Below are 25,484 nucleotides of genomic sequence, written 5' to 3' on the forward strand. Positions count from 1 at the left end.
TTTCTGTTGCTTTTATGGGCAGAGCAGAGTGTGTTTGCTTTTCCTCCACTTGGTAGAGATGGTATCCTCACACCCGAGACTCAGAAAGCAGTGAAGCAGAACATTCCAGAGGCTACCAGAAAGCACAGCTGGAATCCTTCGATAACACAGACCTTCACATTAGAAAGAGAGTAATACTCCCACTCAACTCCACTAGCACTTTGGGGGCTAGCACTGTGTAAAAAGTGTTTTTAGTTTCTTTTCATGGGAATGCAAGAGGTTGAGGGTGACCAGGTGCTTCATAGTAGGGCAAAAATAATACCACACTTATCTTTTACATCTTGAGGAACACCTTCAAACTCTTCATAAGCCACCGCAGCTTTGGAGTAAACAACAAATGATTTTCTCTCGAAGTCTGCCAAGCATAGCTGGGCCCCTTTGCGTCCTCTGAGGTTGGGGGGAAGGGGCAGAGCTTTGATGGCCTGGAGAAACATGAATGGACACAGTAAATTCCTTCATTCTTTCATGCTGTGAGTAACAAAGATTCCACTGTATGGAGTTGCTAGATCTGGCTCTCCTTACAAAAATCCTTCTCTAAACTGGATTTCTCTCTGGCCTCAGGCAGGACAAGCCCATTCTATACACTGCCCTGGGCACGGAAACAGCGCACTTTTGTCTTTCCTTGTGCTCTCTCTTCCTCTCTGATTTCTGTCTAATTCTTGTGCAGTTGAGTTTGGGCCCCAGGAACTTGTGAAGCTGGGGAGAACGCTCGTTTAGAAGTGAGCATGCAAATGGCAGTGGAAATATCCTCCCTCCCTCCCTCTTTCCTTCATCCTTCTTTCCTCTTACCAGGCAAGGGCTCCCTGCCCTAGGCCCAGAGAGTCCAATACTATGGCACTGGGTTTTGAGAAGAGTTTTATTGTGAGATCAACCAGGAAGAAATACGAAGCAAAGCTCTCAAATCTGTCTCCTGGAGCCAGGGTTCAGTGTGAAATGTAAGGAGCGGCAGGGGGTAGGAGGTGGGGTGGAGATTTCAAACTTGGAAGCTGATTACCTTGCTTCCCTTTCTATCTTCCTTTCTTCCCCTGCTTGCTTCTCTCTCATGCTTTCCTTTCTAACTTCCTTTTTTATCCCCTTTCCTTGCATCTCTAGTCTTCCTTCCCAATTTTGTCCTCTTTTCTTGCTTCCATTTTTAACTTCCTTTTCTCCTTTTCCTTTTCTTTTCCCCTTCCTTTCTTCTCTTTTCCTGGCTTCCTTTCTTACATCCCTGTCATGATCTCCTTTATGCTCCTGTTTTCTCCCTTCCCTTTTCTCATGTCCCTTTTCTTACTTTAATTTTCTTGTTTTTTTGTTTTTGCCTCTGTGCTTTTGCTTCCCTTTTCTTGCTTTCTTTTCTTTCTTTCTTACATTTCTTCCCTTTCTTGCTTCCAGTTTTTGCTGTCTTCTTTAGTTCCCTTTTCTCATTTCTGTTTTCTTTATAATTACTTGCTTTTCTTTCTTTGTTGTTGATTCCTCTTTCTTGCTTCCACTTCTTGCTCCCCTTTTCTTACATCTTTTGTCTTGCTTATCTTTCTTGCTTCCATTTCTTATTTCCTTTTTCTTGCTTCTCTTTTCTTCCTTCTCCTTTCTAGCTTGTCTCTGTTACTTCCATTTGCCTCTTCTTTGTACTGACCTCTCTAGTTTCATGTCTTTTTTTTTCCTTCTTTTATCTTTCTTCCTTCCTTTTCTCTTTCCCTCTTCTTGGTTCTTTTTTCTCCTTTCCTTTTCATTTCAATTTTCTTCTTTTCTTTTTTTTTTTGGATTCTCGTTTCTTTCTCCTCTTTTCTGATTTCCCTTTCTAGTTTCCCTTTTCTTGCATCTCGTTTAAAATTTCCTTTTTTCTTGCTTTTCTTCCTTCCCTTTTTTGCTTCTCTTTCTTGATTCCAATTTTTGTTCTCTTTTCTTGCTTCCCTTTCCGATTTGCTATTTTCCTTAACTTTTTCTTGTTTCTGTTTTATTTATTTATTTTTGTTTGTTTGTTTGTTTCTGTTTTATAACTTACCCTTCTCACTTCCATTGTCTGCTTCCTTGGCTTCCTTCCTCTTTCTAGTTTTTTCTTCCTTCCTTCCTTCCTTTATTTGTTTCCTCTCACTTCCTTTTTCACTTCCCTTTCATCCTTTTTTTTTCTTATTTCTCTTTTTATTCTTGCCCATTCTGGCTAAGCTTTCATGTTTCCCTTTCCTGGTTTTCTTTTTTCTTCCCTTTTCCTCTGCCCTTTCTTTTTTCTTTCTTCCCCCATGTTTCCTCTCTTCCCACTTTTCATCCATTTTTCTTCCTTTTTCTTTCTTTCCTTTTTTCTTTCACTTTCTTCTTCTCTTTCTTTTTTCATCTTTTTGTTTCTCTTACTTTCTTCCTTCCTCTTCTCTCTTTTTGTCTTCTTTTCTGTCCACATCCTTTTCATCTTCTTTTTCTCCTCCTCCTCCTCCTTCTGCTTTTGTTTCATTTTTGTCTTCCTCAGTCTCCGAGCTCTGATAACTATGGGACTCATAGTGCTGTTATTGAAAGAGCATCTACCTCCCAATAAGCAAGAGCAGCATCAACTCCTGCTTCCACCCCTGTTAACTGTGTGAAGCCAGCAGATGACTCCATCTCTCTGAGCACAGTGTCCTCATCTTTAGGTAATCTAGTCACTTGAGTCACCCTGTCTGTGTTAGAATCAAATTAGCCTGAAGCTCATTTACTGTGCACTGGGGGGAACCACACCTCTTTGGATTTTAGATGCAAGGGTTGCTTTGGCTTTCCCAGTGGACTCTGAGTTTTGTGTCTGCTGTGTTATTCAAAGGATGGCTCTTTTTACAGTTATATGCCTTTTCTGTTCTAAACTGCAACCCCTCACATCCAGGCTTCCTTCGGCAAACACCTCTTGCACAGTGTTTTTATATGTGCTGGTGGATTGGGGGCAAAGAAGGGTTTTACATCTCCATGCAACAGTGTGGGTTTTGTCTCTCTTTAAAGAAGAGGTGGCAAACAAGCTACATCTGGCCAGAAAACAAAGGCAGTCCACAGACAGATTGTTTAAGTGGCCCAGTGTTGAACACAAAAATTTTAATTAGGTCGAGCATTTGAAAATTATTTGATTTCATATGAAGACTCTGTTTTCTGGCGGCTCTTGTTTCTGCATGATTGGGTGCATCTGAGGGTCATTTGCTCCCTCAGAGGGCCTAGCCGTCCAGTTCACCACACCCTCCCCACCCTCTTTCTTCACTCCTTCTCTCCCTTGCCCAGTGCCTGGAAGCATTGGGGGGAACACTTCTCCACAGCATCCTGTTTGTGATCCAAATCCTCTAAGATCCATTAAACACTTCCTTCCTGGCACGTTACTACCCTTGAAGACACGAACACAGGACAGACTGTATCTTCTCAAATGGAGAGGAGGGAAGGAGTTCATCAGGAGAAAAATATTATTAGGGAAAAAAAAATAAACATTTTGCCCTGAGTTATTGCTTGAACTAACAGCATCAAGCCTCACCGTCTTGAAATAATATTTTCCTGTTATCCAGATATCTTATTGGGGTAAAGTGTTGTTCTGGGTGGGATACAAATGCAGAGAAGTAAAATTCTTAAAATAATTAAAGTTTTTTATTAAATATTTATCCTCACTAATTTTCATATTCTTTTATCTTGGTTCTCATTAAATTCATGGCTTGTTAAATCCTTGCTTGTTGCCTTCAACCAGTTAGCCAAAATTTTCTTATAAAAAGTTTTCTCACGTTGTTGAAGTTGGGATTTCCCTTGTCCTTGTGTAGCCTGATAGCCATGCCCTGCACAAATACACCAGTCCTTCCTTGGGTACTGTGTATCCAATTGAACCCCTAGTGCTCTCTGTCCTCCTTTCCGTTGCCTTTGGTCCCCCTCTCCATAGCATGCACCACCATCAAACATGTGGTATCTTTTACTTTGGAGGGAGTGTTTGTCTCCCTCTGTTAGACGTGAAACCCGTGAATGCAAGACATTTGGGGGTTCTGTTCACTACCAGATCCCAGTGCAGTCCTCACTAGGCTCTCAGTAAGGATTTGTGGAGTAAGTGTCCTGGGCAGAGAGGGAGACCATCTTTCCCTGTCTCTACCACAGAAGGGCCACTCAGCTCTGTCAGTCAGGTCCCAGTTGGAGACACCTCGCCCTCCAAGCTAGGTGATAAGTGGAGAGTTTACACATAGGGGCACTGTTTTCAAAGGTGCGGGTGGGGCTGAAGGACATTAACAAGGTATAACCTGGGACTACTGTTGACTTAAAAAAAATGTACAACCTAAAAGCTGAGAATTACATATGTTTTATTTGGTGGACTTCCTGAGGACTTAAGCCTGGGAGACAGCCTCTGAGATCGCTCTGAGAAACTGTTCCGAAGAGGTCGGGGAGGAGCAGGATACATAGGAGGTTGAACAAAAAACCCAGGTAGTTGAACATCAAAGATTATTGCTGGGCTTCCCTGGTGGCGCAGTGGTTGGGGGTCCGCCTGCCGATGCAAGGGACACGGGGTCATGCCCCGGTCCGGGAAGATCCCACATGCCGCGGAGTGGCTGGGCCCGTGAGCCATGGCCGCTGAGCCTGTGCGTCTGGAGTCTGTGCTCCGCAATGGGAGAGGCCACGGCAGTGAGAGGCCCGCGTACCGCAGAGAGAAAAGAAAAAAAAAAAAAAGATTATTGCTAATGAAAGAAAAGCAGACGTCTCAAGTTAATGAATTTATTGCTCTTCTATGTATGAGGAGATGCAAGAGTCTAGACTCATTGAAATCATTCCTTTGTTATGTATTTTAACTATCTAGGGTAAATATCCTGTTTTTCTCCATCTTGAATCCCCTCAGAGTGCACAGTTGGGGGCGGCTGCAGTGGCTGATGACTTGATGGCTGCAACATCCTTGTTTACTGATATGGCACGAAACATTTTTCATCCACACTAGCAACAGCCTTACCGCTCCTACCTGGAAGGAACAAAGGGAGAGAGCTTCTCCCAGATCCTAAAGCACAGCTACTTACAGAGGAATGCGTAACAGCAGTGTGGCCTTGGAAGAGAGACTCGGGCAACCTGAGGAAAGGCTCTGATTTCCAGCCCTCACCTCCAAGCTGATCAAACCCAGTGGAATCAGAAGACAAAATAACCCATTAATGTGGTCAGTAAAGTCAGCCCCTGGGGCACAGAGTCTGGTGCAGATTCTGGAAGATTAGTAGAAAGCAACCGGCATAAAACCTCTCCTATTAATAAAGACGCAGACGTAGAGAATGGACTTGAGGACACGGAGAGGGGGAAGGGTAAGCTGGGATGAAGTGAGAGAGTAGCAAGGACATATATACACTACCAAATGTAAAATAGATAGCTAGTGGGAAGCAGCCACATAGCACAGGGAGATCAGCTCGGTGCTTTGTGACCACCTAGAGGGGTGGGATAGGGAGAGTGGGAGGGAGACGCAAGAGGGAAGGGATATGGGGCTATAGGTATACATATAGCTGATTCACTTTGTTATACAGATGAAAGTAACACAACATTGTAAAGCAATTATTCTCCACTAAAGATTTTAAAAAAATTAAAAAAATAAAAATAAAACCTCTCTTATTGTGTTCCCAGAAGACTCATCTTCTTTATCAAGCATAGCTGTGTTTAGCCACCAGCAAAGGGAACTACTGGGATGCTGGAAGGGAGCCCCTTGGTTCTAGGTAATAGTGAGTCAGGAGACGAGTAAGTAAGCAAAAGTCAGAGTGCATTAGCTAGGTGGTTGTTCAAAGTCTATGTCAACAGCAAATTGGAGAGCGGTCCATAGAGGCTGAGGAGCAGGGTGAAAACAGAGACCAAGAGCCTGGAAGCCACCAACAGCATGGGGCTCCCAGAATAGGGGACTCCACGGCCTGTCCAGCCACCAGCCTGCCCACAGACTGATGGCTGGGCAACTTCGATGGCCATTGCGCTGCTTTCCCTGGTGCTTCTCCATCCTCCAGCTGCCTGAGGTTTTCTACCGTGTTGCACCTGGAAGGCAGAGCTCTGAACATGAAGGTAGGGGCTGGCAAATGTGTTTCTGGTTGAAAATCTGTCAAGAAAAAAGGCTCTTTCTGTGTGGGGGTAGGAGGCTGAGGACGTACATCAAGGGACTGTCCACGATTGCAAAGTGAGTTTCGTCTTCTCAGTCCAGTGTCCCTAACTTCACAGCACTGAAGTCACTTTTTTTCTCAACAACATTCAGGCTGGTGGCTCTTTCCTCTTCTCAAGGCAGAATTCATTGTTTCTTCATCTTTGAGGCCTTGGCTCTCATGTCGGGGCACCTTCACCTTGTAATAGAATCGGTTGTCCGTGGGTCTACACAGTCAAGCATGTGCACTTTCACACACACACACACACACACACACACACACACCCATACCTCCTTTGAGGGCTTTGTTCATCTCCATTTTCCGATGCGTGTTGCCTGGAACATAATAAGACATTGGTAAATGTTTGTTGTATGAATAAGTGACCTAATGAGAGCTGACCCACCTCGGATTACCTCCGTCTCTGTCCTCTGTGCTCTAGTTCCAGTTCTTGCCTGTCTGCTCCCTGTCATGAAAGCTTACATATATGTTTCACTGTTTCTTCAAGGTCCTCCTGTGTGACTGGCTATGTAATTTGATATTCCAGACCATGGCAATGAAATAGTGGTACAGTGGCTTATGAGTTCCCCGGTACTGGTTTTGTAGACAAGTGTTTTCGTTTCTTCATCCACATGAAATGATTTCCCCATGTGCCCTCTTCAGCCATCCAGTTGTTTTGTAGTGTTTCTGGTCAAGGGCACTTGTAATTGTCTCCTAAGTGACATGCCTCCGTGGGCCACCTGTGTTTCCTACTTATGGTCATTCTTGAGTTGACTCTTCACCCTGATTGCCCATCTTCCCTCTTCCCCCACCTTTCTTATCCCTGCAACATTTCCCAAACCATAGCAGCTACCTGGAACATGGTAGTTTTGTACTGAGCTTCCCTTCTTGTGGCTGGGTGAATGGAGGCTGCTGTTTCCTACCTTCCTAAAGATACTGAACGGGGTCTTCTGGAACCTTGGAAGGCGGGGAGGGAGAGATCCTTGTGTATTTGCGCGTGCGTGTTAAGCCTAAGCTACTCATGTTCTAAAAATCTGATTGTGACCCACGGAGTAAAGCTCAGCACATGGAGATCAAAATAAACAAAATGAATGCTTTCCTTTCTAACGTGGTATCAACGTTGGTGTCTACCCAGACCGGAGTCATTTTTGCAGATGTCTGTGCTCCCCCAGTTCACCAGCGTTCCGCCACCTGACAGCTGATCATTCAGAATTTGCTGATTCAGAGGCTGCTTATAGCTACTGAAATTTTTGAAATTTATTTTTTAATTTTTTTAACATCTTTATTGGAGGCTACAGAAATTTTAATCCACTCGCTGTGTATAACTGGTAGCTCCTCTGCTTGTGTATAATCCCCCGCAGCAGCTCTCAGCCCTACACGTGCTAGGTTTTTGACAAGTCATTTTTGCAAGTGTAGGATTAAATTATTTCACAGGGGAAAGAACAGAACTAGAAATGGGAACACTGAGGGCTCCAGAAAAAGGGAGAGCAAGGTGACAGCAGCCGTTTTATCTCTTCAGACGCTGCAGGAATCTCTATAAGTTTGCTGGCTTAGAGAAATACTCTAATGTATCGGAATATTTTCCTAAAACTGCCTTGTTCAAAAAGACCACAAGCCTAAAGGTCTGAACCAAAAAAAGAGCAATATAGAGTCAGGCCTCCGGAAAATTCTTCAGCAGTAGAAATCCTAGTAGATATCCTTCCTCTGATTCTCACAACCCCTTATTTGCAGAAGCACCTGGCATGTCCATCTGTCATTTTGATTGTCAGTGGTGTCCTCTAAACTCTGGTTTCTTGATGATAGGGATTAGACTTTATTCATTGCAGTGATAAAGTGTGTCGGTCAGAGTACTGATATACTAGCATTTTTCAGACCCTCTTCTAATACAAAGGAGAGAAAGGTAAAAGACACAAAGCACAGCACAGAGAAACACCACAAGAGAAGGGGAGTCTGGGCCCCCTAAGGGTGTACATGTGAGAGAACCAGAGTGTAGCTGAGGCCAGTAGACCTTGGCAGGCCATGCTGGGATGGTGTCCTGCTTTAGAAACTTGGTGAGCAGGGGAGGGTACAGCAAAGCAAGCTGTAACCCTAACCTAAGCCAGGAACATCACCTTGGTGCATAGAACATGGTCTAGGTGTCCAAGAGCATCACTCAAAGTCACCACTGACCTGTATGGGACCAGCATTCATTCTGTGACTATATTTGGGGTGGTGGTGCCAGTGGGCAAATTGCTCCTTACAGTTCTCTCTCTATTTGGCTTTTGGAAGTCACACGGACCCCTCGCGTCTGAAAAAGGGTCTAGGATATCAAAGAATCATAGTAAATGTGGGTCTTAAGAAGGAACGTCTGGATTTCCTATTGGTAAGAACAGGTTAGTGTACTGGTGGTTAACTGGAAAAACAAAAAGAAGCTTTTTTTGTATGTAAAATCTGAAGAGTCTATGGAACATCAATGTGGAGGCTCCAGAAGACACATATGGGCCTAAAAACAAGGAAAGTTTGGGGATAGAAATTCATCCAGTACCTATATAGCAGGGGTGAAAATCAGTATTTGTTGAATGAACAACTTGATGAGTAAGTGAACGAGTCAAGTATTGACTACAAAGTAGTATAATTAATTTTTTAAAGCAAATATACTAGGACCTTTAGTCCAGGTTTTTCTCTACTTCAAAGAAATCATCTTGGATTTATTCCTGCAATATCTTTATTGCCCAGGGAAGTTTCAAGCTCCCGTAGGAATTGACTGCATTCAGAGCACATGTTTTTACTTATCTTCAGTGCTGATGACTTTTTATCTTTTGAGGGCAACTGTGATTTTTGGAAACAACTGAAAGCAATTCGTAGACATATTTGGTGAATGATTTGGGGGAATAGGAGAGAGAACACAATTTTGGTCATTAAGAGTTCTAAACTTTAACATTACAGAACTTAACTTCTAGTTCTGAAGTCAGTTTTAAGGTACAAGCACTAAAATGTTTGACCCTCAAACCACAGCCTACCATGGTGAGTACTTTGAAGCCCAATATTGTATTTATTGTAGTATAAAAACCTAAGACAAAAAAACTTTATTTAAAATATATCTATTTATTTATTTATTTTAAAATTACTTTAAATATAAAGTTTAGGTCTTCAGTGTTGGCCAAAAGTATGCTTTCATTGGAATTCACCTTCTCTCTCTTTTTTGTCCCAATCCATTTGTCATTCCTTGGGTCATAACAGCTGTAGTGTTTAAAATGCCCTATGAGTAGAGATAATTACTGCTAACAATAGAACAGGCTCTGAGAACCAACAAATTGCAGGAGATGGGGTTGATACCTTGCTACACTTTGATTCCTATAACCTTTGTTACATTATCTAAGCCCTGACTGGGTCTGACTGGGAGGAAACAAAGTCTTTGGTTGGATGTATTCTGTGGGGTTAAATCTTCATTAAGAGGATCTGACTCCAGTATGGGTGGGACGGTAGAAAAAACCCATGGTGTACTCAGGAGACCTGGCTTCTAGTTCTGTCAGTATTTAAAATGATATTACTTTTCCTTCTACTGAGTACAAAGTAAACTTTCAAGTAGTCAATCAAGAATGACATTGGGCGAATCACTTTAGGTCCTGGAGCTGGACTCTCTAAGATGCACTTACATTATACATTTTATACTCTTTTCTTTTCATAGGGTGCAATATGTCATTATGTATCAGAGTTTAGTTCTGCATTTCATGAGTTCCTCAGAAACGGGATCCTGGGGAAACACTCTCTGCTGGTAAGAGTTATAATATGTGCAACAAGCAAGTTACATAAAATTAAATACTTAAGGAAAAAAATGAAGTCATGAAAGTGTTTGTTTTGAGCATATTTTAGTCTTACTACTTCCCCCTCTCGGCTGGGTAGAACCGTTACTCTCATTGGAGAAGTTGCTATGGAGACAAATTTGCACAGTCTCCCTTTGTCATAGTATTTTTCTCAGGCATTCTCTATCTCTCAAAAATCTTAACAGCTGTGAAACATACATTCAACCCCAGAGGATTAAAAAATAGGATTTATATTTCTTCTCTCCACCCTCACCCTCCTCCCTTCAAAGGCGTGCCTATGGGCAAATTGGTGGCTCACAAATTCTACCAACAATGGTCTATTTTCCACTCAGACAGACGCTGAGAGAGGGGCTGCTGTGTTGATGAAGGAAGGGCCGTGACTGCCAGTCTGTGACTCTCCTGCTGACTACAGTCCCACCTGCAGTAGACACCGGTGCTCTGTCCAGCTTTGCAGGATGAGAGCCGTTGATCGCACTGAGAGAAACATAAGGAACACAGAATTACTGTTCATTAACATCACACTGATGAAGCAGGTAGCAGAAATAGGGAGAGAATGATGCTTGTTTTAATTTTAGGGTTCTGATGGCACTGACCAAATAGGCATTAGGGAAACTTGGGAAGAATCTGGAAACACTGCGTTTGTGGGATTCTTAATCTTGTCGGTGAATTTTCGTTATGGTCTGATGAGATTACTGTCACATCAAGTCTATCCATCACAGGCTAATGGGGTGTTCCACACAAGGGTTCTTGCTGCTCTCGCTTGTCTAAAAATTATCTCAAAACTTAGTGATGTAAACTGGCAACAATTTTACTTTGCTCACCAAATTATGAGTCCGAAATTCAAGGCATTTCTGGCTTAGAAGCTCTCACTTGGGACCTCTCATGTGGTTGTCAACAGAGGTTGGCTGAAGTTGCTGTCATCTGAAGGTTCAGCTGGGCTGGGTGTCCAAGATGACTCAATCACAGGGTGGCTTTTAATGCTGTCTGTGGGCTGGTCATTCAGCCATGGCTGTTGATTGATAGCCTACAATGTGACCTCTCAGAATGGGGGTTTCAGAACAGCTAGATTTCCAGATTTTTCTGGCACTGACTTCCCCCAGAGAGAGCGTCCCAAGAGAAGTAGGTGTAAACTTCACAGGTTTTGATGACCCAACCCAAGTCTTAGAGCATGACTTCTGTCATACTCTATTTGTGGAAGCAGTTATAATCCTGAGAAGACACTGGAGAGAGGGATGGAGACCCTAATTCTTGACGAGAAGGCTGTCAAAGAGCTCATCGTCATTTAAAAAACCTTCTAAATAGATGAATTTTCTGGAAAACTGCTGAAGACTTCAAGCGCCAAACTTTTAAAGCTTAACTCTTTCTTGATATCTCAGATCTTCATTAAGAGCATCTGTTAATGCACTGTCTGGAAGTAAGTGTCATCACTAGGGCATATTGAATAGAATAAAAAAATTTTTTTAATTACCTTTTATTGAGTTCTTACTCTGTTCCAAGTATTTTACATGTTTTATCTCAGTTAATTTCTGCAATACTCCAACGGTAGGCAGACACAGTGTTTGCTGCATTTTAAAGGTGAGGAAACTGAGGATCAAAGACAAATTGCCCAAAGACATATAGCTAATAAGCCTCAGAGGTAGGTGGCTAAATCTGGAGTGCCAGATTGTAAAACCCAGATTTTTTTGTGGGGAGTGAAATTGTTCTTTTTTTTTTTTAATTGAAGTATAGTTGATTTACAATGTTGTGCTAGTTTCAGGTGTACAGCAAAGTGATTCAGTTATATATATTTCAGATTCTTTTCCCTTATAGGTTATTATAAAATATTAGGTATAGTTCCCTGTGCTTGGAGGGACAGGGAGGTCCTTGTTGTTTATCTATTTTATATACAGTAGTGTGTATATGTTAATCCCAAAATCTTAATTTATCCCTCCCCACACTTTCCCCTTTGGTAACCATAAGTTTGTTTTCTATGTCTATGGGTCTATTTCTGTTTTGTAAATAAGTTCATATTTTAGATTCCAATTATAAGTGATATCATATGATATATGTCTTTGTCTGTCTGGCTTACTTCACTTAGTATGATAATCTCTAGGTCAATCCATGTTGCTGCAAATGGCATTATTTCATTCTTTTTATGGCTGAGTAATATTCCATTGTATATATGTACCATATCTCCTTTATCCATTCATCTTTGGATGGACATTTAGGTTGCTTCCATGTCTTGGCTATTGTAAATAGTGCTTCAGTGAACATTAAGGTACATGTATATTTTCAAATTTTGGTTTTCTCTGGATATATGTACAGGGCTGGGATTGCTGGATCATATAGTTGTTTTATTTTTAGTTTTTAAAGGAACCTCCATACTTTTCTCCATAGTGATTGTACAAATTTACATTCCTACCAAAAGAGTAGGAGGTTTCCATTTTCTCCACACTGAGGGTGTTTTAAAAGAAAATCCTTCTTGAAGGAGATAGGGGCCTTCTCAGGTCCAGACCCCTCTTCTTGCTCTCTTTTCTGTCTTAAGGACAGCCACTTTCCCCTCTTCTGTGATGAAGCCACCACCTTCCCTATACTTTGGAATCCTTTTCCCTGAAAGACTGATTGACAGAGATGTCTGTCTCCTTCCAGCTTGTTTTGCTGCCCCAAAGACAAACTCAGAAACCCTTTTTGCTTTAAGAGTTTACTGCTGATCATCATAGAGAAGACAGCCAGAAGACAACAGCCATTTCACTTTTGCAAGCTTAATAGAGGCCACAGAGCTTTGGTCTCTGGCCTAAAGTTCTTGATTGCTTTGTTGCTATAACTGGTAGGTCTGAGACTCCCTGCACTCATTTCTTTCTTTTTTTTTTTTTTCCTGCACTCATTTCTAAACAAGGCTACAATTCTACTCATTGTACCCAGATGGAGACTGACCTCCAGCCTGCATCTCCCCAGCCTATGACTGAGAGCCCTTCCTGGTGTTGTCTCAAGGGAACTTGTTACTAGGTCACTGCCAGCTTCTGTCTTTCACTCCTGCCTCCCCATCCTGCTGTCCGGCCATGTCTCTGCTGCCAGTGACGCTCGCTGGTGCCCTCTGCTGCTACCACCGATCCTGCCTCAGACGGAGGCAGTGGGCAGAGAGAGGTCATTGCTCTCCCTGTTACTGCTCCTTTCCAAGTGAGGGACAGGCCTTTGGATTTCTCACTGCACAGCCAAGGCCAGGCTCCTTTTGATAACAAGTTAGAGGTTTAGGTATACGAGAAGGGTCATTCACTTCAGTAAGAGCTAGGAGATCTTATCAGATGAGCGCTGCTCTGAGGGTCCCTAAACACAGACTACCTTTCCCACAAAGGAGCAGGGCCCTCCTTGGCCTGGGTGCCACCCTGCATCCTACACTAGGGCCCAGCTCGCCCCCTCCCTGGGAGCGCTCTGTGGTGTCTGCACTTCAAAGTTCTTGTCCCAACAGCCCTGAAGACCAGAGAACACAGAAAAGATTTCCTCTCCCCCGAGTCTTTATTTTCTGCCATAAGGTTGATTTCTTTCTAGGAAGCTTGATGGTAGGAATATTCAGTTCTTGAGGGGAAAACCACGCCTCCACTTTGGTGTCTTTTTTGGCTTCTCCTCACCTTTTCTTCTTGTCTGACTTCTGAAGTTTGGAGAGTGGCTGTTTGGGGATGAGAGAAACCCATGTCACTGAGATCATGAAAGGAGTTTCATCACCCACCTCCAGGCTCTGCAAGGGGAGCAAGGACCTCACGAGGAGGGAGCAGGCCATGTGCCTTGTATGTTGTCTTCATCTTGACTGGGGAGGGGAGGAGGTTAGTCAGGGATGGATGTGGAGATTTCCCTCACCTTAGGTCAAACTTTAAGAAAACTAGTTAGAGAGCTTTCTATACATCCCTTGGAAGTAGGGGATATGAGGACATCTAACTTATATAACGTGTGAGGCATCTAACTCATACCCAGGAAAGCTTGGAGTTGTACCATATGAACTCAAAGTCAAGGTGCTCTTGGAAACATCCTGCAGTCTTGAGGGGTGTGGGCAAGGCTGTGTGCATATGTATTTCCTGTGGGTCTACTGTGGATTCTTTGAAAAAGAAGCAGGCATCTGTCTTCTTATCCTACTCAAGAGGACCATTTGGAAGGGTATGGTAACTCCCACTAGCAAGAAGAACCCTAGAAAACCAAGAGCTGAGGGCGCATCAAAAGTGGACAGTTGGAAGAGACATCATTTGTGGCAGCGGAACTGCAGGTAGGAGGACCCCACCCCCGGCATGGAACTGGTTCTCTGAAGACCCTTCCCAGTATCTCATGGGAGATTTGGCACTTTTGCAATGGGACACATCCAGAAGGCTCAATGTCCATCACAACTGTGCTGGCCACGGAATACTGTGTTCCTTCCTTTTCTCCCAAGCCCAGGCCAACCCAAGAGTGGCCAAATATCTCACTTAGTGTGTAAGGAAGGAGGTTATGGGGAAAATAGTAAACATCTTATCCAGCCTCTCCTCTCTATTGCTGGCTTCCAAGTCTGGAGCAGGGGGCAAGACAAACCAGGAAGGCAAGAAGTGCCTATTTTAAGGTGTCGAAACGTTCTGTAGGATACTGTAATATTAAATACGACATGATGCATTTGTCAAAACCCAAAGAAATTTACAGCACAAGAGTGAACCGTAATGTACACAAATTTAAAACTAATTCAGGATGTTAGAGGATTCCAGGAAAGAATGTATCCCATAAAAGAAAATCTAATTATATTATAAATATATGAAACAACTCACTGAAGGGGATGGGAGGAAGATGCTGAACTAAGTAACTTTGGAAATTAATGGAGTCTGTAAGACTAAAGGCAAAAGGAACTGCACATAAGAGATGTATTCTAGTTGATAAAGCTGTTTTCCACAAGGGTACGGGTTAACAATTCTGATACTGCTATACATGTATAGTGGAGTAAAACAATTAAGCAAATGGATGGTGGATGGTGGGATCAAGGTTTCTCACTGTTGGAATAGAAATTTACAGCTAAACAACGGTGGGGGAGGTTAGAATAATCCATGTGGGGTGATCTAAAGGTACAAAATTCTGGTTATAAAATAAACAAATCCTAGGGATATAATGTACAGCAAGGTGACCATAGTTAACAATACTGTATTGTGTATTTGAAAGTTACTAATAGAGTGGATCTTAAAAGTTCTCATCACAAGAGAAAAATTGTAACTGTGTGTTGATGGATGTTACCTGGATTTATTGTGATGATCATTTCACGATATATAGAAATATCAAATCATTATGTTGTACACTTGAAAATAAGGTAATGTTATATGTCAATTATATCTTTTTTTTTTTTTGGCTGTGTTGGATCTTTGTTGCTGCTTGCAGACTTTCTCTAGTTGTGGTGAGCTGGGGCTACTCTTCGTTGTGGTGTGCGGGCTTCTCATTGCAGTGGCTTCTCTTTTTGCGGAGCATGGGCTCTAGGCATGCAGGCTTCAGTAGTTGCAGCGTGTGGGCTCAGTAGTTGTGGCACATGGGCCCTAGAGCATGCAGGCTTCAGTAGTTGCAGCATGTGGGCTCAGTAGTTGCGGTATGTGGGCTCTAGGGCGTGCGGGCTTCAGTAGTTGTGGCTTGTGGGCTCTAGAGCACAGGCTCACTAGTTGTGGTGCACGAGTTTAGCTGCTCCACAGCATGTGGGATTTTCCCAGACCGGGGCTCAAACCCATGTCCCCCACATTGGCAGGCAGATTTCCAACCACTGTGCCACCAGGGAAGTCCTGTCAATTATATCTTATTAAAAATTTAAAAGAAGAATAATTCATGTGGATTAGAGTTGGAGATATCAGTTAGAACTAATGTTTAACTAATGTTTAACTTGATGTAGCTATAGATATTTACATATAGAAATGTTTGTACATAGTAGTAAATACACATATATTTCTTTGCTCTGTCCTCTAAGAAGGCCAGTAGCCATGAGCACACCAAGTGCCCAGATTTTGGTTTCTAATATCACTCTCCAGTAAGAGGAACCAGGGCTCCTTGGAGAAATGGCTGACTCTAGGACTGGGACAGGAAATATCCAAATGAACTGGAAGCATCTTGTAGTGCCAGAAAGTGAGGACGTGCACAAGTAAAAGCAAAACAAAATTTTAACTCATTGTTGGGGTACCATTGGTGGAGTATGTTAAAGGGACCCAGGAGTGAACTGAAAGAGCTCCCAATGGCCAAAGCTGGAACAATTTGAGTGACAAAATAAAGTAACATTGGATCAAAAACCAAAGTACAATATATATACTATATATTATAATGTATATATATATCCATGCACCCCCAAATCACTGATGCATTAATAAATGGGGAGAAGAGACCATTCTCCTGAGCATAAGAATTCCAAATAAATTATGTAGATATTCCACCCTACAGGAGTATAACTCCCCACTCCTTAATTGTGCATAGCAACTTCCTTCCAAAGAATACAGTATGGGAAGAGGGGGAAAAAAAGGGGTTACTTCACAGTGTAGAAACCTGACAAGTACTACCTCAGCCAGGTGATCAAGGTTAACATCAACAGTACAGACCATGCTGATCGTATGCACACTTGATACGATGTGCTGAAAGTGGCACTTTACCTCTGTGATCTTCCTCCCCCAAACCCATTACCTCAGTCTAATCATGAGAAAACACCAGACCGTTGGGGGGTGGTGCATCCTACAAAATCCCTGACCAGTACTTCTGAAATTGTCAAAGTCATCTAAAACAAGGACAGTCTGAGAAACTGTCAGCCTAAAGGAGCCTAAGGAGATAGGACAGTGACTAAATGTATTGTGGTGTCCTAGATGGGACCCAAGAACAGAAAAAACGCAGTAAGTAAAACTAAGGAATTGGAATAAAGTATGGACTTCAGGTAATAATAACAACAAACTTACTATTACTTCATTAGTTGTAGCACATGTCACATACTAATGTAAGATGTTAATAATGGGGGAAACTGGGTGTGAGAGGTAGATGGGAGCTCTCAGTACTATCTGATCAATTCCTCTGTAAATCTAAAACTGTTTCAAAAAGTAAAGTCTATTGATTAATAAATAAAGCTATGGATTCTATATTTAACCATGATCTTATCCCAACTGCAGGGAAGAACAAGTCGACAGGGCTTCAAGTTAGAAGACCAGCGTTCAAGCTCTTCTTTGCTGTTAACTCTCCTGTGACCTTGCGATGGTCATTAAATCTCTCTAGAGCCCAGTTTATTTATTTATAAAACGGTGGTAATATTATTGTATTCACCAGGGCTCTTCAGAGAAAGAGAGCCAATATGATGTATTATATATACATATCTATAGTACATATATATACATACACATACACATATATATAGTACATCCTCTTGGTTGTATAATATGTCATAGTATAAGGAATTGGCTCATACAGTTATAGAGGATGTCAAGTCCCAAGGTCTTCAGAGTGAGACAGCAAGCTGGAGACCCAGGGGAACTGATGGTACAGTTTCATTCTGAAGCCCGGCAGGCTCAAGACTCAGGAAGGGCCCACGTCTCAGTCCAAATCTAGAGGCAGGAAAAAGCCAATGTCTCAGTTTGAAAGCAGGCAGGCAGGAGGTATTCTCTCTTATTCAAGGTAGGATTTTTGTTCTCTTCAGACCTTCAACAGACTGGTTGAGGCCCACCCATACTAGGGAGAGCAATCTGCTTTACTCAGTCTACCAATGTAAATGTTAATCTCAGACAAAAACACTCTGAAAGAAACACCCAGAATAACGTTTGACCAAATATCTGGGCACCCTGTGGCCCAGTCAAGCTGATACATGAAATTAACCATCACAACTGTCTTCTCACATAGGCCTTTGTTATGAGAATCAAATAGGATAACTAATGTTGTAGCACTTTGTAAAACCATAAAGTACCTAGCTATCGGTTTGGAACCACTGCGTAGAATAACGCATGATTACTTTATAATTCCAAACCTTTTCCATTAATATGTTTTAGGAATTTTGATATTTTTATATAATGACCCCTCTGTTTTTTTGATGTTTTTATTTCCCGTGACCCCATCTCTGACCAGTACCCTCCTTGCCAGTATTTTGGCAGGCTCCTCACTCCTTGAAGATCCACACTTGCCCTTTTTTATTTTGTCAGGGGTCTATTCTGCCCTTTTCCCACTGGAGGGCAGACAGGAGAAAAAGGAAGAAAAGGCAGCATCGAATCACTTGGACTCACTGTAGTGATGCAGCTGTGATGCTGGGTGTCTTGGGTCCTTCATGCCCTCAGGCTCTCTCGGGACCCTCTACACCTGAGTACACAGGACTCACTCTGACGTCCTGACTGGACACACAAGTGAGAGAGCTACTCTGTTTTCAAGTCTGAAGTCTACACATAGCTGATGTCATTACAAAATAATTCCCTTTCCACTGGCTGCTCCGGTTTTCAAGTAGGAAAAAGTTGTCCCCCTAAACGGCTGACATGTGTGACTCTCCCTCTCAGATGGCATGCTTAACAATGTTCCCAGTCTAGCTTCATTTGGGTCTCAGCGGGATCCTGGGACTAGTGGAGATTGACAGCATAACTGATGTTGGCGTCTCATCAGTGGCCAGCTTCCCCAGTGACGGCACCTCCAAGTCTTCCCTTTACGCTTGCGAGTCCAGCTCACTTTAGACCACAGCCAGCTGCTCATGTCTCTCCTAGCAGCTGCTAAGCATGCAAATGAGAACTCTTTCAGGAAAATAGTTCTATGGCTATTATGGGCCTCCACTCTTATCGCAGAGAGGAAATGCTTATCTCTGAGTCATAATTCAAATGAGAGAGCTGCATGATGTGTCTCTCTCCTTTAAATTACAGGGAATCAGTGGTCTGTCCTTCTGAAAGGCCCTCTCCCTCTGCCTGAATGAAAATGATTCGAAGTGTACAGGGAATGTCTAATGATGCTTGCCGCTAACAGGACTCTCAGCATCCTTACCAGGCAGGGTGGCCAGCAGGAGCCTCAGATATTCCAGATACTGTTGTCCCTTGAGATCTCCTTGAGGTTCCTACATTAATTAATCTATTCCTGACATCCACGTCAGATAAATATCAGGAAGAAAGACTTTGGTAAAGAAGGGTTTTGAAACTGTCTCCCATGAATGAGAAAATTAGAGTGAAAGTGCCCACCTGTTATCTTTTGTGCGTGAACTGAACTCTTTATGCAAAGATTATAAGAACGGCTGCTCTTCTGCAGAATATTTCTCAGCCTGAGAGCTAGATATCAATTTGCAGGGATGTGAAAAATCTATGATTGTGGCTAGTTTGCTGATTTGTTTTTTTCTGCTGTACCTTCCAGAAGGATCATGACTTGACTCTACGTGGAAAACAATAGTTCTCAGGAAGCTCCACACTACTCCAATTGTTTTATGTATGAGGGTTGGTTTAAAAGCGAAGTTACTACTCATGTTTGGGGGAAACCAAATTTTATTGTTTCAAGTCACTACTGCAAGTCTTTATATGGAGTGTCATTATTGGTGAAACCCATTTCCAGAAGCTCCGACATGGAGGGGGCTCTGATATGGGTTAAGAACAAATTGCAAGCTCAGGGATGTGTATGAGGCTATCTCTTTAGGGGAATAACTTCTAGGAGGAGGACAAAGAAAGGAAATCTACATGAAATGATGAGGGACAAATGCTTTTTTTTTTAGAAATTGACATATAATTGACATATGAACTTTTATTAGTTTCGGGTGTATAATATAATGATTTGAAATTTGTATATATCATGAAATGATCATCACAGTAAGTCTAGTTAATATCCGTCTCCACACACCCTTACAATTGTTTTTTCTTGTGATGAGAACTTTCAAGACTGACCCTCTTAAGCAGATGCTTTCTTGGAATTCTCTTCCTGGGGTGCATTCTGATGTGGCTGGAACAATGATCCACCTTTGGAAAGCTGAAAACGAACTGGGGTGGAGCCTAGAGGTAAGCAGGCATGGAGTAAACTGTGGAGGCTGGCCCCTGCCTCTAGCTTAGGTAGAACAGCCCCTTCTCGTGCCCCACTTGCCTCGGCAGCTTACCAGGTAGATATCACGCTGATGCTCTGGCCCCAAAGCCTTAGCAAGTGTTTACAAAGCAGGGATTTCCCTGGATGCCTTAGACCTTTAGAGAGAGGTTGCCTCTGGCCATGGTAGGTGATTAATGAAACCTTAGAAACCAGGGGAGGCTCACTGTTTAACATCTCTTAATAAAGTGCCACAGATTTACCAAGTTATGGGATACGGTTTTGGTGCTGAGAGATGCAGTGTGGATTGAAGCTCACATGTGCTGGTTTTCCACTTAACCAAGCATCCCTCACACTTGTTCTCCTTCTTGAATCTCTGCATGATCTCTCGATACTCATAGTGGATGAACATGTTTGGTCTATATACCTCAACAGGTTGACAGAAACAGTTTTCATACTTAAAACTCGTGACATACTACACACTTTGTCTAAGTGTCACGCTTAGGGGCTCAGCTATTTTAAATGAAGGGTACACTTAGATGTAAGCTAAGACACACAGTCTACCCTGTGGAGTGACTGCAAGTCACCTAATGTTATATTGGGTTCACCAGTGTATTAAGTACTATGTTGTATTAATTAATCCAATCCCAGGTTTCGCAGGATTAAGGAAACAAGAGACAGGGAAACAAATTTGTGGAACTAATTATTCAAAAGGTACACATATTGAAAACAATTTACTGAAAATAAAAAAAATTTTTTTTAAGTTTTGGGGATGGTAAATAAAGATCTTACATCTAAGACTCATGGCATGATGGAGTTGTGAAGAGAGTTTGGGAGGAGAAATTATCAGTAAGGCATCTGCCATATTCCTTCATAATGTACCATGGATCCTTTCTTGTGCAGGATGGACCACAGGTCTGCCCATTTCGTTTTGTATTTTGAGTCTTAATGCTGTACCTAGCTGGTTAAGAAGACATCTTAGTAACTAGGAGAAGGCATGCATTCTCAAGTGCTATTTTGGACAAAGTCCCCAGCCCTTTCCCCATGGTTGTTACACATAACCTAGTGATTAATTTGGGTTTTGTTCCTTACTTGCCCTCTGAGGAGGTGCTGGTAACAAGGATGACTCTCTAGAAAAGTAGCAGAACAAGGGAGAAGGAGAAAGACACAGATATTAGATGATTCACTCCCGGATCCTTTGAAATATTGACAGTATGTTGCATTCACGTCCTTTCCTAAAATAGAACTGAGAGTGACTTCATTGAGGCTGACCTCAATAAGTCTTCCTCAGGCTCTGGCAACCATCCTTAAGCACTTGTGCTCTGCCACACACCTTTGAAAACCCACTCCCAGCCAGGGCAAGGAGACACCGTGTTCTTAACGTACTCCTAACATCCATGAACAATTTGATCTTGGTTGTTTCTCCTATTTCCTGAGCTCACATCTTATTCAGATGCTATCCAGCTGTCTGCCAGGACTCTTCTTGGTGTCACTTATCCTGACATCTGGAATGATGGAATTCTTCATCAGCTTAGCTATGTGTGTTCACAGATGTGGACTGCTTGCGTTGGCTGCTCTAGGGACCAGTCACAGGCTGGTCCTCATTTCAGGGTTTCTTGGCTTTATTGGAGGCCATTTTCCACTGTTCTATTTTCAGAGATTGGCATGAAGACATGGTAGATTTGGAAGACTTGGTCGCTCTAGAATTTCAGTTTCCACTTTTTAATGATGTGTCACAGCTATGGGGTTAGATTAGCGGTTGGAATTTTATGGCGTGTGAGATTTGAGACATCAAGGGAAAGGAGGAGGAAACACAAAATAATTAGTTACAAGTTCATCCTCTTAACTTTGACCTCATTGGGTCCATAAAGTTGAGATTGGCAACTACCTTCACTGCTGTGGGAACTAGGTTCCATCCAGCTGCTGTCCTTGTCTTGGCTGTGTCTCCAGCAGACCACTCGCCCACTCTGGGTCTCCATTTCATTTTCTACTAATGGGGACTTTGAACTGGATGTTAAGATTTTAGCTAGGGAACCCTTGTCTAGGAGCTTGTTGAACCCGCTCAAATTGGACTCATAAGTATGGGAGTTGGATGTATTTTTTGGAGGGAGAGTGTCCAAAACTTTCACCCAATTCTAAAGGGCCTGTGACCAGAATAATATTATGAACCACTGTACTGGATGTTTTCCATGGCCCATTCCAGCCTGGATATTCCAGGATTCTGGAATACTTTAGAACAAAGAGCAGTGGATGTCAGGCCATGTTCCTACCCACTGCCTATTACAGAGCATCATCTAGCTACTTCCATCCATGCTGACCTCTGCCTTTGCTAATCTCCTATAGGCTTTAGTTAAATTTCAATTTTTCATTCACTCACTCACTCATCAAATATTTACTAGAAAGCCAGTTAACACATATGATTGAGTACCTACTACGTATCAGGCAGTGTCAAAATGAAGCCAAATGCTCAAATCAGCCACACTCAATGAGACAAAAAGCATTTTTGGAATCCCCACTATACTTTCAGTATCACTGAAACCAGTGGGTTTTAATTTTGGCTGAGCATTGAGGATCATTAAAGCACTCATGTCCCAACCTCAGCCTAGACCCATTAAATCAGAATTCCTGGGGGTTGGGGCCCAGACAGCAGGGTTTTTAAAAAGTTGTCCCCCTGGCCCAGCTGCTTTCAAAGTGTAGCCAAGGTTGAGAACTGGTGATTGGGCTGGTGATCCCTGGCCTGGAAATGACATGATTGGGCTAAGAAAGCCCAGTTAGGGAACTCATACATGATGGTTTATAATTTAATTGGTTGGCATAAACTCCAAACCATGGCTGCAAGTCCTTAGAAGATCTGGCCCCTGTCCACATTTATTAATTCATTCCACAATAATTACTGCATGCCCAATTTTGTGTCAGTAGATGATCTAGGCCAGGGGTCCCCTACTGATCTGCAGCCCATTAGGAACCGGACCGCACAGCAGGAGGTGAGAGCCGGCGAGCGAGCAAAGCTTCATCTGCCGCCCCCCACTGCTCCCCATCGCTCACATTACCGCCTGAGCCACACCCCCGCCAAGTCTGTGGAAAATTGTCTTCCACGAAACCGGCCCCTGGTGCCAAAATGGTTGGGAACCGCCGATCTAGGCAGTCAGGATAGAATGAGGACAAGTCAGACAAATTCTTTGCTCTTTGGAGCTTACATTCCAATGAAAGAAGCAAACCATTAACATGTGAACACATTTATTGATAAGAGAGTCTCAAACGGTGATAAGGCTTGTGTATCAAACAAATCAGGTTAGTGGACCCCAGAGTGATAGGGTGGTGGAGGGCTAATTTAGGTTGACTGGTCAGGGAAGAGATCTCTGAAGAATTCGACTTGCAGCTGAGGCTTCAATGCTTAAAAGGAGTCAGCTTTGTGAAGATCGGAGGAGAAAGGACTCTAGGCAGAGAGAATAGCATGTGCAAAGGTCCTGGGGCTAGCTGAGTAAAAAAGGGAAGGGACAGAGATGAGGTCTGAAGGTGGGCAAAAGCCAGGTGATTTAGAGCCTTGTAGGCATGGTTTGGGTTTCCTTTGAAATTCCCTGAGGAGAACTTGCACTAAGGCCCCGTTTCAGAATTGAGCATTTATTTTTAAATATTATTAAGTACAGGCAGTCATGATCAAATCTCAATTCCCATAGAATCCTGCAAAGCAAGGACAAGGTTCCTAGGTGCACAAGCTCCACATGACATGGTGGCATGAAAAAATGCAGATGACTGTATCATGCATGATTCTCTAATTATTGCTACGCTAGTCTTGTTTTCTTATTTAATTGTGAGATCACTTGGGCAAGCTGATGAGCCCTTGAGCTGGTGGATTATTGCCCCCAGCCATTCACTGGGATGAGCTGGTGGATTACTGCTTCCAGCCATTCTCTGTGTGACTAGCCTATGCCACCCATGGGAGAAGTAGACAGCCTTGCCTAATTGACTTTGGGCTTGGCCATGTGACTTCCTTGGCCAGTGGGATGAGCAGACCGGACATTTGCTACTTTCAAGCAGAGTCAGTAAATGTGTGTTCTGCTAACTTCTCTCTACTGTTCTGAAACTCCTGCCCATTTAATGCCCACAGAGGAGTTCCTCCTTCATCCTGGTCCTACAAGGAGCAGACACACATTGCTGAGCAGAGTGGAGCCAATCCACACCCAGCAGAGCTGATCAGAGTTGTGGTCAACCCATAGCCCTCAAGTAATGTGAGCAAGAAATAAGCATTCGTCCTAGTAAGCCACTAGGAAGTGGGGTTGTCTGTTACTGCAGAAAAAACTCACTAATACAGTCCAGGTGGTACTGAAAACACAGCACTCATGAGATAGTCCTGAAATATTCACTGGCTGATGAAATGCCATCAGGAGCATGGATGCTGGAGTCAGACTGCTTGGGTTTAAATCTCAGCTCTGACACTCATGATCTGTGAGAACATGGGTGAGTTACTCAATCTTGCTGTGCCTCAGCTTCTCCATTTGTAAAATTGGGATAATAGTAGTACCGACCTCAAAAGGTTTTTGTAAGGATTAAATTAGTTTATATATATATATACATATTTAAATATATATTATATATTTATATATATATTAATATATATATTAATATATATATTTGTATTTAAAAAGGTGCTATATAAGTATATATAAAGTAATATATATATTATATATATATTACTTTATATATACTTATATAGCACCTTTTTAAACACAAGTAGTGCTTAGACAAAAACACTAATTCAAAAAGATACATGCACCTCAACGTTCATAGCAGCATTAGTTATAATTGCCAAGATATGGAAGCAACCTAAGTGTCCCAGGTGTCCATCAATGAATGACTGCATTAAGAAGATGTGATACACACCCACACCCACACCCCCCCCGCCACACACGAAATATTATTCAGCCATAAAAAATAATGAAAATTTGTCATTTGCAGCAGCATGGATGGACGTGGAGGGCATTATGCTAAGTGAAATAAGTCAGACACAGAAAGACAAATACTGTCAGATATCACTTATATGTGGAATCTAAAAACTACAACAAACTAGTGAACATAACAAAGAACAAAGATGCAGACTCACAGCTGCAGAGAACAAACTAGTGGTTACCAGTGGAGAGAGGGAAGCGGGGAGGGGCAATATAGAGGTAGGGGAATAAGAGGTACAAACTATTAGGTATAAAATAAGACACAAGGATATATTGTACAACATGGGGAATATAGCCACTATTTTATGATAACTATAAATGGAGTATAACCTTTAAAAATCGTGTATCACTATGTTGTGTACCTATGACTCATAGAACATTGTACTGCAACTATACTTCAGTAAAACTTAAAAGAATGGAAAAATATGTATATATACAGCTTAGAATTGTGCCATGGCACACAGTGTTTGCTGCTGTTATTATTATTCAATACACATCCTAGTCCACTTTGACAGTATAGTAATCTTTATTATACATTTAAAATTTTCCCTTCATTTTATGCATTATTTAAAGTGACCTCTTACCAACCACAGTTCATTTTATTAAATTGACTTTGTGTTGCATATCTAAGAGCTTCCCCATGCATATAATATTCCCCTACATTCAGTGGACCTGCTTTTGTTCTCATCTCCTAGGTCGAAGATGAAAATGTTCAACAG

The sequence above is a fragment of the Delphinapterus leucas genome, chromosome 8 (assembly GCF_059928025.1).
Source record: "Delphinapterus leucas isolate spDelLeu-1000000601 "Yukka" chromosome 8, BTC_Dleu_Yukka2, whole genome shotgun sequence".
Classification (NCBI taxonomy): Eukaryota; Metazoa; Chordata; class Mammalia; order Artiodactyla; family Monodontidae; genus Delphinapterus; species Delphinapterus leucas.